We start from the raw sequence: 15,184 nt of genomic DNA, 5'->3' as shown, positions 1-15,184 counted from the left end.
TGATCTTGAATGATGGTGCAGGGGTTTCATTACATTTCAGGAGAGGCGGTAAAATTTCAATTTCAGATGGTACTTTTCTATACCATCTGTATGCTGTCCTAATGGTAATTTAGGCCCAAATCAGGCACGGTACCAGAGCCAGGTTCAACCGTGTCAAAAAAGTACCCGGTACTGCCTAATATTGAAACCCCTGATGGTGAAGGTCAATTATTTGAATAAACTTGGTAACCCTTTATTCTAGCATGCTACAGAACCCAATATCGGGTATCTAGCCTCTTAGTTAGCTTTCAAGCATTAAAAGGCTTGCAAGAATAAAAACTTTTTAATAAAATTTTTTGTATTGAACGAACACAATAATCCTATACAATTTTGTGAAATTGAGTCCTTTCGGGACCAGCATGTTCATAAGCTTTGTTCATTTTAACTGGGATAGTTGCCAGGTACTAACCGCTGATCTTTGGTTTTTCTCTGGGTTACTGTGGTTTTCCTCCACAAATCATGCCAACATCCTTTACATCGTTATATGACTCTGGCTGTTGATAGGATAAAACAACCCTAAACCACTCTACTGGAAATGAAAACTTAGGATCTGGATGAAAAAAGAACACGGAAAACGCATTTGTGAACAAAGTTTTATATACAACACTTGGTTATGATGTAATTGTTACATTAAATCTTTTTTTCCACCCTCACAGCTCGCAAATATTAACAAAATGCCACTTAACACCTCAACACCATTCACGCTGATTCACGCACAAATATTCTCAAGAAATATACAGCTCTCACTCGTATGGATTTATTCCTTCGCACAAACATTAATGATAAAACTATAAAGAAGGGCAGTGAAAATTATTGAACAAAAAATTTTAGAAATAGGATTTTTTTATGTTTCAACAAAGTGAGACACCTGCCACTGAACACAACGGGTTAAAAGGTTTTCAGCACCAAATAAAGTTTGATTACGGTACTCAAAATGGACAATTTGTCTGCACACTCACACACAATATATTCTAAGCATATTTTCAGTTTTGATACACATAAGACTTTCATAAAATTAACCTAGGTGAACATGATTTTCATAGGGGAAATAAATCTTTAAATAAGTTTTATTTTTCAATCTTTGTACAATTCTGGTTTTGATGTACATTGCATAATAAAATAAAGACTATGATTGTTTAAATATTATATAATTGTACTTCACTGTTTAAAAGTTGATGAACCAGACAGGAAATTGACCAGATAACATTAAACTGCAGACATAGGCATGTATTTCAAATCTGCAGGGAACACAAGAATTTAAAATAAAATCTTTTGCCAATAAAACAGGATCTGAAAGCATAGGACTAAGATTCTGGTTGAAATCACCTGTCTGTGTTTCTTTATGAATGATCAAAAATACATTTAAAATAATTATTTACAATATTAATCAATACAAATTGTTACACTATTTTGAAGATGTCAATTTTATAAGTTTAACAAATCGTTATGTAAGTCATTCTTTTCAATACCACACAACTAGTGCCCTAATGGAAGTGACCAGTTTGATATGTGTATGCTGTTAGTTACAAATCATAGCACGATACTTTTATCCTTTTAAATAAATGGATAAAACTTTTCTCAAAATGCCATCAATTTCACCACATACATACATTTACCACAATTAATAGCTGCAAAATTGAAGATATCGACGATAAAGAAAATTGGATACATAGTGGTAAAACTGAGCCACTAAACTAAATCATGTTGTTCAGGCTGAGTCACCAATTAGGGAGTCCGCTCAGTAACCCCAAAAAAAACCCCCCCCCCCCCCCCCCCCACCCCCCCTCAGATTCACACCATACACTGATAAGATAACTTTTACTGGATTAAATCATTCATAGAAAAAGCAAATTCAACTATTAGTTATGTACTGTTTCTGCAACTTACTTGGATGCAATAAAATTTCAGCATTGACTTCAAAAATTATTAGAGAAATGAAAGATTATTTTTACTGACAAAAAAGATATAAAACAGATTTTTTGGCATAGAAAATACATGAATTTCAAATGCAAATTTTTGTTTAATTTTTCAAGCATTAGAGGTCAGACACTAATAAAATAGAACAGAACAATTTAACTTTCTTTAATTACCCACGTTTCTGCTAACTTACTTAAAAGCACAAAAATTTAACATTTATTTCAAACTGATAAGAGGAAATGAAGAATTTGTTCATTCACAATACCTGGAAACTACTAAAAATATAATTAGCTTACAAAACTATAATAAAATTTCTGGCACAGAGATGCTAAAATTACATGTTTTTAAAAATGCTAATTTTTTGTCTATATTTCGCAATTTAGAAGTCTCCACAAGTGCATTTTTTTTAAGAGTGACTCTTAAGAAATTAAAGGACAGAAGTTCTTTTAAAAAAAAAATACAGTTTTAACATTTTGCAATATGGAAAAAATGTAAAAATATACAGATATATTGAAATTTAATGCCAGACTTTCTAATAGTGGAATAAAAGGAGTGAGATTCTGATACAAAAAGCATTGACAGAATTTAAAAACAAATACTTCTTAGTCATTGACTTAATAAATGAGACAGTTTTTAAAATATTGTAAGTTCATAAATAATAATGTACTTGTAACTGAGCATAGAACATTATTTCAATACATAAGCATACTTATGAGATATCATAAGCTGGCCAATATATCCGACATTGGAGTTGTACATAAACTCTTTAGTAATGATGTTTACCTAACGGGTCAATCATTCACAGGTCATGAAAATGTTTCAACTGTCACATGTCATGATTGAGTAATGTATTCAATGATAATGTATTCACATTTCATGAAAATAAATATGAAATTGAATTCACAAATCAATCAAAATTATTCCTCACACATTCATGTTCAATTTATAATACGAGAAATTAGCAGTCCTTGATAACATGGCCTTTGAGACCAATAATATGTCCCATTGAAAATTGTTGTTAATCAATTTTTAAGTCAAAAACATTGACAATTTCCTTCCTATGTTGTCAATTTCATAATTCCCAAAATGAGGTGAAAGACCCCATCCCAAAATTGCCCAGCTTATAAATCAACACATTGATACAGCTAGTGGATCAAAATCTTAAAATTCTACATACCATCATAATATTTTTCTATATAATTTAGAACATCAAGAGATTCACTCAGACTCCGACACAACATATTTTAAAGTTATTCATAATTTAATATCAGGCTTTTACGACACAATCACATGCGGATTATCATTGTCTTTTCAGGTAGTTTCTGTATGTAAGAAAACATAATTCATTTGTGTTTTACATAAATCTAAAAAAATAAATCATATGGGAAAGCCTATTAAAATCAAACCAGCAATCCCTGATTTCTCAAAACAAACGCAAGTCAAAAACTGACTACCAGGCATGTCAATTTTCCCCCCATAACTTACTTAATGCTAAAAACATAAATTTTGACAATTAAGGAATCATATGTCCAAGGCAGATCTTGACACAACCGAGTTACATTCTTATTTAAACACCTGAATTTGTATGATTAATTTATCTTAAAATCACAAATACATGTATCGCTTCCATTTCTATACCCAGGCACCCATTACTGTTTTAACCAGGGATGAGACTCTAATGAAGTTTTACTACGATCACCGTAGTCGTATAAAAGTTCCTCTCCTAAGCGGATATCCCTGGCGGCCACCAGAGTGAGGTAGGGTTTGTTGTTCACTTCCAACGAAGCTTGGTGCGGCAGTTTGCAGCTGTTTTTGCTGATGATTGATTAGTCTACCAAGGCGTCCACTTTCTGCTGTCGCACGGTCAATACTGAAACGGTTTAATATCAGTACATAAATTAAAGATAAACCTTAATAGAAACAGGATTAAAACAACATAAGTCTCATAAAGAGACTGCAAAGGGTTTTTAAAGGTACCTAATTAAGTGACTCTGATAGTGAAATATTCCTTTCCTTCATACCCAGCAATATGAAAGAGATTTTTTCTATTTTTTCTATCTCATAGCACATTTATATTAATCAAAGATATTATTCGCTTGACATATGACTTTTTCCAACTCCAAGGTGTCAGAAAGATATAAAAAAACAAGAGATCCCAGAGGGATCTTGGCGCCCACCAAAGAATGATCTATGTCTGACAATGGAAGAGATGATTTTTTCCCTGCTTTTCAAACTTTTTCAAACAACACTACATATAAAAAATTTGAGACAGATCGCTATAGTACTTTATAAGAAATAGTGGTAACTAAACTTCAACAATGAAATCTACTTCATGGCGGCTGGCTTGGCTTGCTTGTTTACCGATCAGTCCGAAAAGGCATTATGCATTCAGATCCTAAAAGGTACTATGCCACACAACGCAGGGTACAGATAGGGCAACCTACTGCATATGGAATTTGAGGAAAGATCCCTTTGACGTTAACTTTCTGAGATAAAAGCAGCTAACAAACTGTTAAATATCAAAATCCAAAGATGGCCGACAAGATCGCCGTCGGTCGGCCATCTTGTGTTACCGATCTGCGTCCCAAAAATTCTAATATGCACAACTAGGATCCTAGGGGAACCTGTTTATGAAAATTGAGAAAGATCCCTTTCAGCACTTTTTGAGAAATAGCGGGGGTAAACAATACTTTTAAACTATCAAAATCCAAGAATGGCCACCCTGTCGGCCATCTTGTTCATCGATCGGTCCCAAAATGCAATTTGCACAACTAGGGTCCTAGGGGAACCTATATATGAAATTTTGAGGAAAGATCCCTTCAGGACGTTTTGAGAAATAGCGGTGACAACTTTAACTATCAAAATCCAAGATGGACGCCTTTCAACCATCTTGTTCACCGAGATCGGTCCCAAATGCAATATTGCACAACTAGGGGTCCTAGGGGAATCCTGTATATGAAATTTTGAGAAGAGATCCCTTTCAGCACTTTTTGAGAAATAGCAGTAACTAACTTTAAACTATCAAAAAATCCAAGATGGCTGCCTGTCGGCCATCTTGTTCACCGATCGGTCCCAAAATGCAGTATGCACAACTAGGGTCCTAGGGGGAACCTGTATATGAAATTTGGGAAAGATCCCTTCAGCACTTTTTGAGGGAAAAAAATAGCGGTAACAAAACTTTAACTATCAAAAACCAAGATCCAAGATGGCCGTACGTTCACCGATTGGTCCCAAAATTGCATATATGCACCAACTAGGCGTTCCTAGGGGGAACCGGATTATATGAAATTTGAAAAAGATCCCTTTAGCACTTTCTGAGAAATAGCTGGTAACAAGGAATTGTTAACGGACGGACGGACGGACGGACGACACCACGGACGAAAGGCGACGATTTGATATAGCCCACCATCTGATGATGATGGTGGGTACTAAAAATACCATTAGGACATTTTCCAATTACTATATGAATTATATGAAAACGGGCATATATCTATGTTAATTTTTATTTAGAGAGGAATTACGATTATTCTACATTGTATTGTATGCAGATAGTACTTGATAGCTGTATGGGTTACTTGGTGTTTTTGCAGTAAAATTTTGTTGCTGAATTACACCCTGTAAACCAAATATATTTTTAAAAGCAACTTTTTTCTTCATGTTTTTGGGCCTTGAACAACAGTATCGTATCAATTTAATTTTAAAAGTTTAGAGTCAAAACTTGTAATTTAATACATTTCGGCTGGTCTAATGTCTTTTATAATTTCATTTATGCAAAAATAGAAAAAGTTCACATTTAGTTTTGCTTTTGTTTGTTTCCACATCTATCTTGATTGCATCAATCAGCGATATTGTTTAAAATTGATTGTGCTGGAAGATTTTAGAAACTCAACTAAGAAGTACATGAACAGGGGATTTCATTAGAAATAAATTATGTTCATTTACCAATAACTATTATTTTTGTGTGTCTGAATATAATACATGTAGCATCCTGTCTCTGGATCCTCAGAGTACATTTCTCTCCTTTTCTTTGGCATCTGGAAAGCGACAATCAAGTCACCAGCCCATATCCACCAACAAAGTCTCCACGCTTGGAACGCTTGTGTGGAAGAACAATACCACGTCCCTTGTTTTCCATTTCCACTATCTGGTCATATTACAAAACAATATCACATCATATACTAAAATGTTGTCTTTAAATGCAGTTTACACCATTCATAATGATGTTTTAAATGTGATTATCTAATTGGTTTAACAATAGTTTTTGAGTGAAAATATCGGTGATTCACATTTCAGTTGCCGTTGGACATCAAAGTTTGGCAGTGAAAATATTTCATTTTTGAATATTTTATTGTCTATCAATATTACACATTGGGATTGGGCAACAGGCAATGGGCCTATATTAGGCCCTCTCAGTAATATGCCTATATTGAATTAATGATCCACTTGATATTTCACCGATTTTTTTCTTCCCATGCATGTTTGGGTACAATTACAAAACTTCATCTCATTTTGCAGTCAATCACTACCATAAACATCATTAAAAAGTCCAACAAAACGGTTACAAATAAGAGAACTTAGGACAAAAAGAGCAACAAACCTTTAATCCTTCTTCTTTCTTGTTTAAGATTTTGTATTCAATATCGGTCAATATTCTTTCTACAAAGCCAAATGGACATAAAATTATATTTATAAAACACAGAGATACTAATCACCTGTGTGATTGGAAAAGCAATACAGGTGATCCCTTGATTGTCCAAACACATGTGTCCCCTCCAAATGGTCCGGCTTGCCAATTTTCCGGGCTGCCAGATTCTGTTAATTTATATAATAGTGATGTTCCGATTAATCGAGTTCGTCGAGTATCATTCGTTTTGAGTGTTTGACCAATTAATCGAGTTAGAAATCTGTAATCGAGTTTTGTCAGAATTGTCCGACATCATGTTAAACGAAAGTGTATAATTAGCCGATCATTAAAACATGGAAGAAATGTTGTGTAAAACCTGTCCTAATCAATCGCTTGTGTGTGTTTTCGTTCACATCATTTCAAATATTAAGCGTCTAAACCAATTAAAGAGCGCATACATATAAGTACTGGAGTAATGTAAATGTAACAGGTTGCAGGATTTACAATAAATTTAAGACCTGCCTCTGCCAGGGATCGAACTCTGGACCTACTAGTCTGATGCTCAACTGATTGAGCTAAAGAGAAGTTCTCTCTTGCCGAGCGGTATATTGTGGATAGTATTGACCAGGGTTACATAAACATTCAGATGAGTATGATTTTATTTGTGAAAACATAAGCGATGTGTGAATAAGAAAGTTTGTACGATTTTCCTGGAAAACGTACACGGTCATCAGTGGCAAAAAAAATAAAAATGATTGATTTAAATCAATCATCAATTGATTACACACAACTGACGATCGATCATAAAATTGCAATTGATTCCCAACACTATTATATAATCAAATCTGCTCCCTGACATTTCTGTCTGGATTGCGAGGTTACCACCTCTTTCTGGACTTTTGGTATCCGGATTATCACAGGATCACTGGACCATATCATTTTGTTATAACTTGATTTTAATAAAGTAATGTTCTGAGTCATTCAGAAATGTTATTATCAAGTACTACTTATATGACAGGCAGACAAAGCGAATGGTATTCAAAAATAATATTAATGTCTAAGATTATGTTGTATTTATGTTTCAAAACGGATCTTGAAAGATCTAGATTTTAGTCAAAAGATGGATGTTTTAAAAGAGAAACATACAATGAATTTTCAGAAATACCATTTCAAAATTTTCTTAAAAAATCAATAACCATAAACAAGGTTTATGACAGGGTTTATGACAGACAGACAATGAGACGAAAGACAATTTTAAAAGCCCTTATTTTAATGATAGTGGGTTAACTGTACCTCTAGTTCAGATTTGCATCGCCTACTGCTCCTACGGATGGGGAAGTAATCTGTGACTAGTGAGTTGTTCAGTTGGTCTGGTTCAGAATTTCTGGAATACAAATACAAAACTCTAAAACAAATCCGATTTTGTCCACTATATATCATTTATATAGAAATGTATAGCAACAATCTAGGCCTAGGGGTTACTATCACTGTCATATCCACCTTGAGATTTCCTTTAAAATATTATAGGGGTGAATATAATGACAGTGATAGTAACCCCTGGAGAATTGAGAACGTGCAACACCCAACACTAAAACTCTGTCTGGCTTTGAGTAGATCCTAAGAGATATACATTATTTTTCGCTTTGACAGAAGATAAACAGGATAAATATATATATTTAAATGGGGGCAGTGAATTCTTATTCAAAATATATTCTCTTTTAGGTTCATTTTAGAGCTAATTTAAAATTGAAGAAATACTTACTTTTTGGAAGTTTTTTTCCTGCCTTTTCTAGACTGTGAGGTGTCACTGGTTGTGGTAGAATCTGACACTTTTTTGCTCTTCTTTCCTTTTTCTGATTTCACTCCAGTTCCATTTTCTAGTAAAATCTGAAAGATTATTTGGGCAAATGTAAATCAAAATGATAAACTCATTATGATAATGCTTCGCAACGAAAAAGAAGTGAATAAAGCAGGAAGAAATATATATGATGGACCCTGCAGGGAGAATTTTGCCTGAAATAATGTAAGGTCCATTATTTCTAGATGAATTCTGGACATTGACAATTTTGGAGGGGCCATAAAGGAAATACAGTTTATTAAAGATGCTCCACCGTCGACAGAGCATAAATGATGTTAATCATTTGAACAATAATTGTTGTTTAATCATGTATATATATGCCTAATTAACACAAAAAATAATATAAAATAATTTATTTCGCCTTTGGTACATGCGCAATCAGTACGTCATTCCATATAAGATATAGTGTCACGGAATTTTTTCGGGATGCAATTAATTATTTTCCATATTTTTAGCTTGAAGTAAAATTAGAAGCTCAAACTTTTCAATGGTGGTAATGGTGTAAAGTAAGTAACTTTTGTAACTGAATAAAAATACTAAATCGTCTGCTCCTGTTTTTTATAGTGAAAAAATAGCATTTGTCAGCGGTGGAGCATCTTTAAGTCACTTTTGATTTTGTGTGATCTTGACAAACCTGCTTAGAAGGAAGGTCTACACTGGATTGGCTGTCAGAGTCACTTTTCTCCTCCTTTATATTAATCCTGTCCTCTTTAGCTGGAGAAGCATCAGGGGTAAGTATGCCATTAGGTATCTCATTTTGTTTGTCTTCTTTCTTTATTTTATCAACTCCTGGAATCAATGATCAAACATGATTCGATTTTTTAATTAATATGTGTATCCAATGTTAAAATCAAAACACTGTCAGGGAAAAATGTTTACTATTATCTTTTAGCTGGGACACCAGAGTAAATGTCATAAATTTTATCTTTAGATTTTAGTTTTTTTTTGTGTAGATTGTATTATTTTGTTGATTTCCAGCATTTCATTTTCAACAAAGTCATTTCATGTGCACAGTTAAGGACACTCAAGGAACAAAGACATTAAATCAAATCTTCACTCCCAAATCAGTAATAACAATGTATTCACCTATGCAATAATACCTTGAACAGTTACAGTTGATCACTAGATATATGTTATAAATCAGCATACTATCGCTACAGTCTCGATAACTTGCATCCCGGTGCAAGTGATTTATACCTACAGTGCTGGCAGGTGACATACAGGTCGCGGGAATGATGCCTGTCAGTATATGGCTGTTACTGTCAAAATATTACTGTAGTGATCAACTGCATCCAATCAAGGTATTATATTTATTGCGTCAGCAGTTATACAGTCATTGTCAGTCAATAAATCAAAGTTATCCAGATATTGTTGATGACAACATACGACTTGCCTACCTTTGAGTTTTTCTTTATTGGGTCGAGGACTTGGAGGAAAGTAATCTGTGATCCTTGATGCTACTGGTGATGAATTTGGAGTTTCCTCTTTAATATGATCAGCCATATTCCCTGCAAATATTGACATAACAATTTTTTTATTAAAGTTTGTAAATGCATACAAATCATTCCCAATTAAATTCTTGCGACAAAAGCCAGAAATTTGTGTAACAAACAATTTCATCGTAGCTGCATGCACAGGCATCATTGTACCTGAGCATTTGTGTTTTAGTGCGGCAGTACTGTTATACCAATGGACATTCATCTATCTTGTTACAAATAAATATTATAGATAGGTACTGTTGCAACCGCACATGAAAATGTTAAATAACATTTGAGGGCACTGGTTAGCCAACAGTGGACCAATGATTTTAATCATTTGTCGTTATTTTGCTAACAATTAAACTGACCTAATGTTTTGATTGCTTTAACACTTTTGTAGACCAAGGGAGATCACTCTCATATGATAAATCTTAACTAAAGTTGGACAACAATGGATAGCGGAAATAAGGCATAAAGTTTCCTCTGGAAAAACAGTTTTACAATAACAATGTCGTACGAATTGATAATGAAAAGGTTATCAGTCAGCGATCACCAGTGTTCATCAAACAACAATATTTTCGAATATGGATGTTCAGGCCTTGTCAACTTGTTGGTGCTTACCGGCAACAGATTGATATTTAGCAGGCAGTGTGGTTTCATTTAATATTTAAATGAAAATAGCAAGGGTAAACAGAGAAATAGGCCTACATCATAGATGATATCAATGGCTCCTCTCTTAGTGTCAGTTTACAAAAAATAAATACCTGAAGATGAGCTTTCGTCCCCCGCGCGAATTCGTGTTGAAAAATTTCTTGAACAAAATTTCGTCTGGTTGTTTACGTCCTCTGATTGGTCAATCTCACATCTCGCATTATTTCGAAGCAGTGAGATTATTATTTACATATTCATTAAGTAAATAAACTTCGTAATTTGATTTTCTATTATACAATTCTTAAAATTGGTGTAAATAACTAAAAGATAGATATCATTTCAAATAATAGATTTTTTTATTTTGACGTCACACACTACGGAACTCTGGGTAATGAAGAGTATGGTGGAGTAAATCAGCAATGAAAAGCTGTGCGGCCGCGAGTCTCAAGTGATGGCCAATGAAGCGAATGTAAGGCGTTTTGGTCTTTGAAATTTCGTTTCAATTATAATAAAATACACCACATATCCAATCATTAACAAAAATATATCATTTTCCTACCCTTTACATGTTAAATATGATTTTGTAATTGTACCCATGTGCTTCTTCCTTGTTTCTATTTCGTCAGCGTAGAACACATTTGCGTCGATGTATCATCATGATTTCGCAATCAAGACATGATGTCATGTCAATATAAAAACAGCTTAGGGCATAAATTGTTTGGTTTGCACGATTATTCAGTTTTTGAGAGTTGCTGTATTCAGACAAGACCACAATTACAACAGTACTCTACCAATATTTCATTAGAAAAAAATAATTGAAGGACACCGGCCATGCCGTATGCTGAGGTATTGATATCAGAGTAATCTATTCTCTGCTACCAACTATACTAGGTTGACTTGAAGCTATGCTTATGTATATGAAAGTTGTATTATATCACTGATTTTTTTTTTTATAAACTGGCGCTGTTTTTTTAAGTTTACGAAATTGTTTGTACACCTTTCATTAGGGATATCACCAAAATGTTTTCCGTCACTTTATTTCTGTTCAGACATACAAGCCGTGTGTAACAGGAGGCCAATCAAACACATGCATTCATAATTAAATAGTGTAAGAGACACCTTAGCGAGATTTTATCGCTTGAGTTTATACATAAAACTGGTCACCAAGGATAATCCGCTACAGAACTGTTCTACAAAAGATACTATTTGAATTGATCAAATGGATGACATTGAAATGAATTAACTTGTTTTATTATAATCTTGTGCTGAAGGACCAAAAAAGCAACTTGTTTTTTACCAGTGGCAGAGTTATTAAAAAAATCATGATACCAGTCCCTATTTACTAATAGGTCTTGCCAAGTCTGTTTCTTTATTTTCAATATATATTTTTGCAATTCACAGTAAACTCTTCTTTATGATGAAATAACATTTTCAACTCGAATTTCAGAATTCCTTCACTGACATCTTATCAGCAGCGTTAGATGAATCTGGAATCTTGGGAGACTTTGATGACTTTGATGAACCTGTTGCAGAAGAACCATCAATAATGGTAGTAGCCTATCAAGAAGTCCCACAAAGGCAAGGGTTAAAAGATATTGAAAATTTATATTGATACAAGGCATTATGCAATAATTTATAGCGTAAGGTCGTTTTTATAATTGGCGGCCTTTTTAGTTCATCAATCCAAAAGGTACACAGATCAACCAAATTGCATTTATTGTATCAAAATCATTTAAAACCAAACAAATATCTTTGACAACTATGGTGGTAAATAATACCAATGAACTTTCAGAAAATAGATTCTATATTAATAAGTCTGATTCATTCTGGTATGGGTAATTTATATTTAATTAGGAACCGGTTTGCAAATATGTTAGTGGGATACAGAAAAAACTGATGTCCTTCAAAAGGTTACCAATATTACTTACGAAAACTAAGGGTAGTTAAACATAGATCTATTAAATCAATAAAAAAAAAAATCATGCATTTCTTTCTCCAGCATCAAACCCAGTCGCTGCTTCCAGTGACATGGAATGGGAACGTCATTTCTCAGCCCCAAGTGGGCCAGTCAGCAGTGTTTCTCATCATTAAACATGCATTAAAACAACTGGCATCTACATCACAGGTTATCCCTACTGTTGGGACCCTCCCTAATCAGGTAAGTAGTAACAAATCTCAGACACCCCCTTCCTACACACACACTCCCCATGGGGCCATAGTAACAAATTTCTGACCCCTCCCCCTACACACACTCCCCAGGGGCCATAGAAACAAATCTATGACCCCCCTCCCTACTCACACTCCCCAGTCGGCCATAGTAACAAATCTCTGACCCCCTCCCTACAAACACTCCCCAGGGGCCAATAGAAACAAATCTCTGATCCCCTTCCTAAACACACTCCCCAGGGGCCATAGTAACAAATCTCCTCCTCCTACACACACACTCCCCAGGGGCCAATTCAGTATTTAATCTCTGACCCTCTCCCTACACACACTCCCCAAAGGGCCATAGGAACAAATCTCTGACCCCTCCCTACACACTCCTCAGGGGCCGTAGTAACAAATCTATGACTCCCTCCCTACACACACAAACCCCCAGGGGGAGTACAGGTTATTTCCGTACTGTTGGGACCCAGCCTAATCAGGTAAGTAGTTACGAATCTCTGACTCCTCCCTTCACACATTCCCCTAGGGGCCATAGTAACAAATTTCTGACCCTCCCTACACACACACACTCCCAGGGGCTACAGGTTATCCCATACTATCTCCAGACTGTATTGACCCCCCCCCCAACCTCTCTAAAGTCAACTTTTACCCTAAGACAAACAACTCAACCACCTTTACTTAGTATTCGGCAGTTTACAGAACGATATAAAAACACATGGTATGTCCATATAAATTACTCATGTTTTTTTAATAGAATGAAAAAAAAACCATATCAATGAACAAGTAAATAAATTTATATCCATGGTCTTTAATGATATTGCAAAATGTAAATCAATTTGAAAGAAGTTATTTTGATTAAATATTCATGCTTCTCTATTTTCAGATTGGGTAAAAGTGTTCATCAGAAGGTGGCATTACAATCTACACTGGGTCGTATCAGCATCCTCCCCAGCGATGAATGACTTCGGATACCGAAATCAAGTATTCAGAGCTCTGTGGCTAATTCCATTCCTATAAGTATACAGCAAGCAGCAAGTGCTACCTCAGGAAACACAACTCTACTCGCATCATCAAAATTACAAGAGTTGGCGGAGCACAGGGCCAACTTAAAATTCCCCAAAACTAGCGGGTGTTCAATTTACTTTGGGAAAGCCTGGCTGGGGGATCCTTTGCAGGCAAAAAAATCATAATCAAAAGAGCCGTACCAGGAGCTGGTGGGTCTAACATTGGAACTGTAGGTGGGCACAGCCTTGCCACTGTTCAGAGTGCTCCTAATATCGCAGAACTAGTCCAGGGAAAACCATACAGGAGTGGCGACACAAAATTCATCAGCGCACCATTCTCTCCCACAGCTACAGCATGCTAATTCACCGATTCAGATTGTCAGTCAGGCTGGTCCAGCCAGGACACTACAGAATGCAGTGTCGTTACTGCAGCGGAGTACTGGGGGGAATCTCTGCTCATCATTCCAAAGACATCTGGCACCATACAGGGTGTCCCATAGTGTCAACAGTGGTTTTGTCCTTAACAAAAGAACAATATTATCGTCAATTCCAGTGGGAACAAATGTGGCGACAGCCGGGACCAATATTGCCAATAATAAAGACTAACTTGTCACATAAAGACGTGTCTAGAATGCTGGTCCAATTGAGGACATCAAGTTTAAAAACTTTTCAGCGCCTGTTATGAAGAACATGGGTGGTGGTTTTCAGGTAAATTCTTCATACTACAGTACATCACATGATTTTCATACTCGATAATTTCTGGGGGCTTGTATGTATGTTTAAATGGAACTAATTCATCTATTGAGTGGTGGAATTATGCTCAAAGATGATATCCATCGCTTATGTCATTTCCATGGGAAGCTTACAAAAAGTTACGTTCCATCACCAATGGAGATACATGTACTAGTTACCACACAAATGTTATGGGTATCACATGGTATATGAATTAGTCCCACTGGGAAATACTACATTTTTTCCTCCTTAAATTATATATATATATTTTAGTTTCTTTGTTATTTTGAGGAAATATATTACATGACTTTAATAAAACACAGCAAAGTTTCTCTTTGGGAAAAGGAACATTTTATTTCAGCCCAAAAAAAGCATTCAGAAAATGACAGTAACACACTGCTGCACAAAAGCTGAATGTTATTAATATAAAAAAGATACCAACCAGTGTTGTTTTATTTTAATGATAGTTGACTTTTATAAATGGATTTTGTTTTAGCATGGTGCCTAGCAGGGGAATGTAGTGCACCTTCTATATTGGAGGATGAGGAACTTGAGTGGAGGATGAAGTGGAAGATCCACCCGCTAGGACATGCCGAGACATATGCTGACTACATGCCCAGTAAATGTAGGTGAAGGTTTTTTTAACTGCTCAGCATTGTCTACATTACTTTTATTTCCTTTAGGCCTATCTTCAAGTACTTGATTTCAATGTATT

The 15,184-nt window shown here is 35.1% G+C and overlaps 1 pseudogene; it reads right to left on the bottom strand.

Annotated features, from left to right (window-relative positions):
* Positions 1-2,687: 2,687 nt before the first annotated feature.
* LOC138312964 (N-lysine methyltransferase KMT5A-like) lies at positions 2,688-10,700 on the bottom strand (annotated as a pseudogene).
* Between the last annotated feature and the right edge of the window lie 4,484 nt (positions 10,701-15,184).

Source organism: Argopecten irradians, unplaced genomic scaffold (genome assembly GCF_041381155.1).
Source record: "Argopecten irradians isolate NY unplaced genomic scaffold, Ai_NY scaffold_0542, whole genome shotgun sequence".
NCBI classification, from domain to species: domain Eukaryota; kingdom Metazoa; phylum Mollusca; class Bivalvia; order Pectinida; family Pectinidae; genus Argopecten; species Argopecten irradians.
This window is presented reverse-complemented; position numbering and strand designations above follow the sequence as displayed.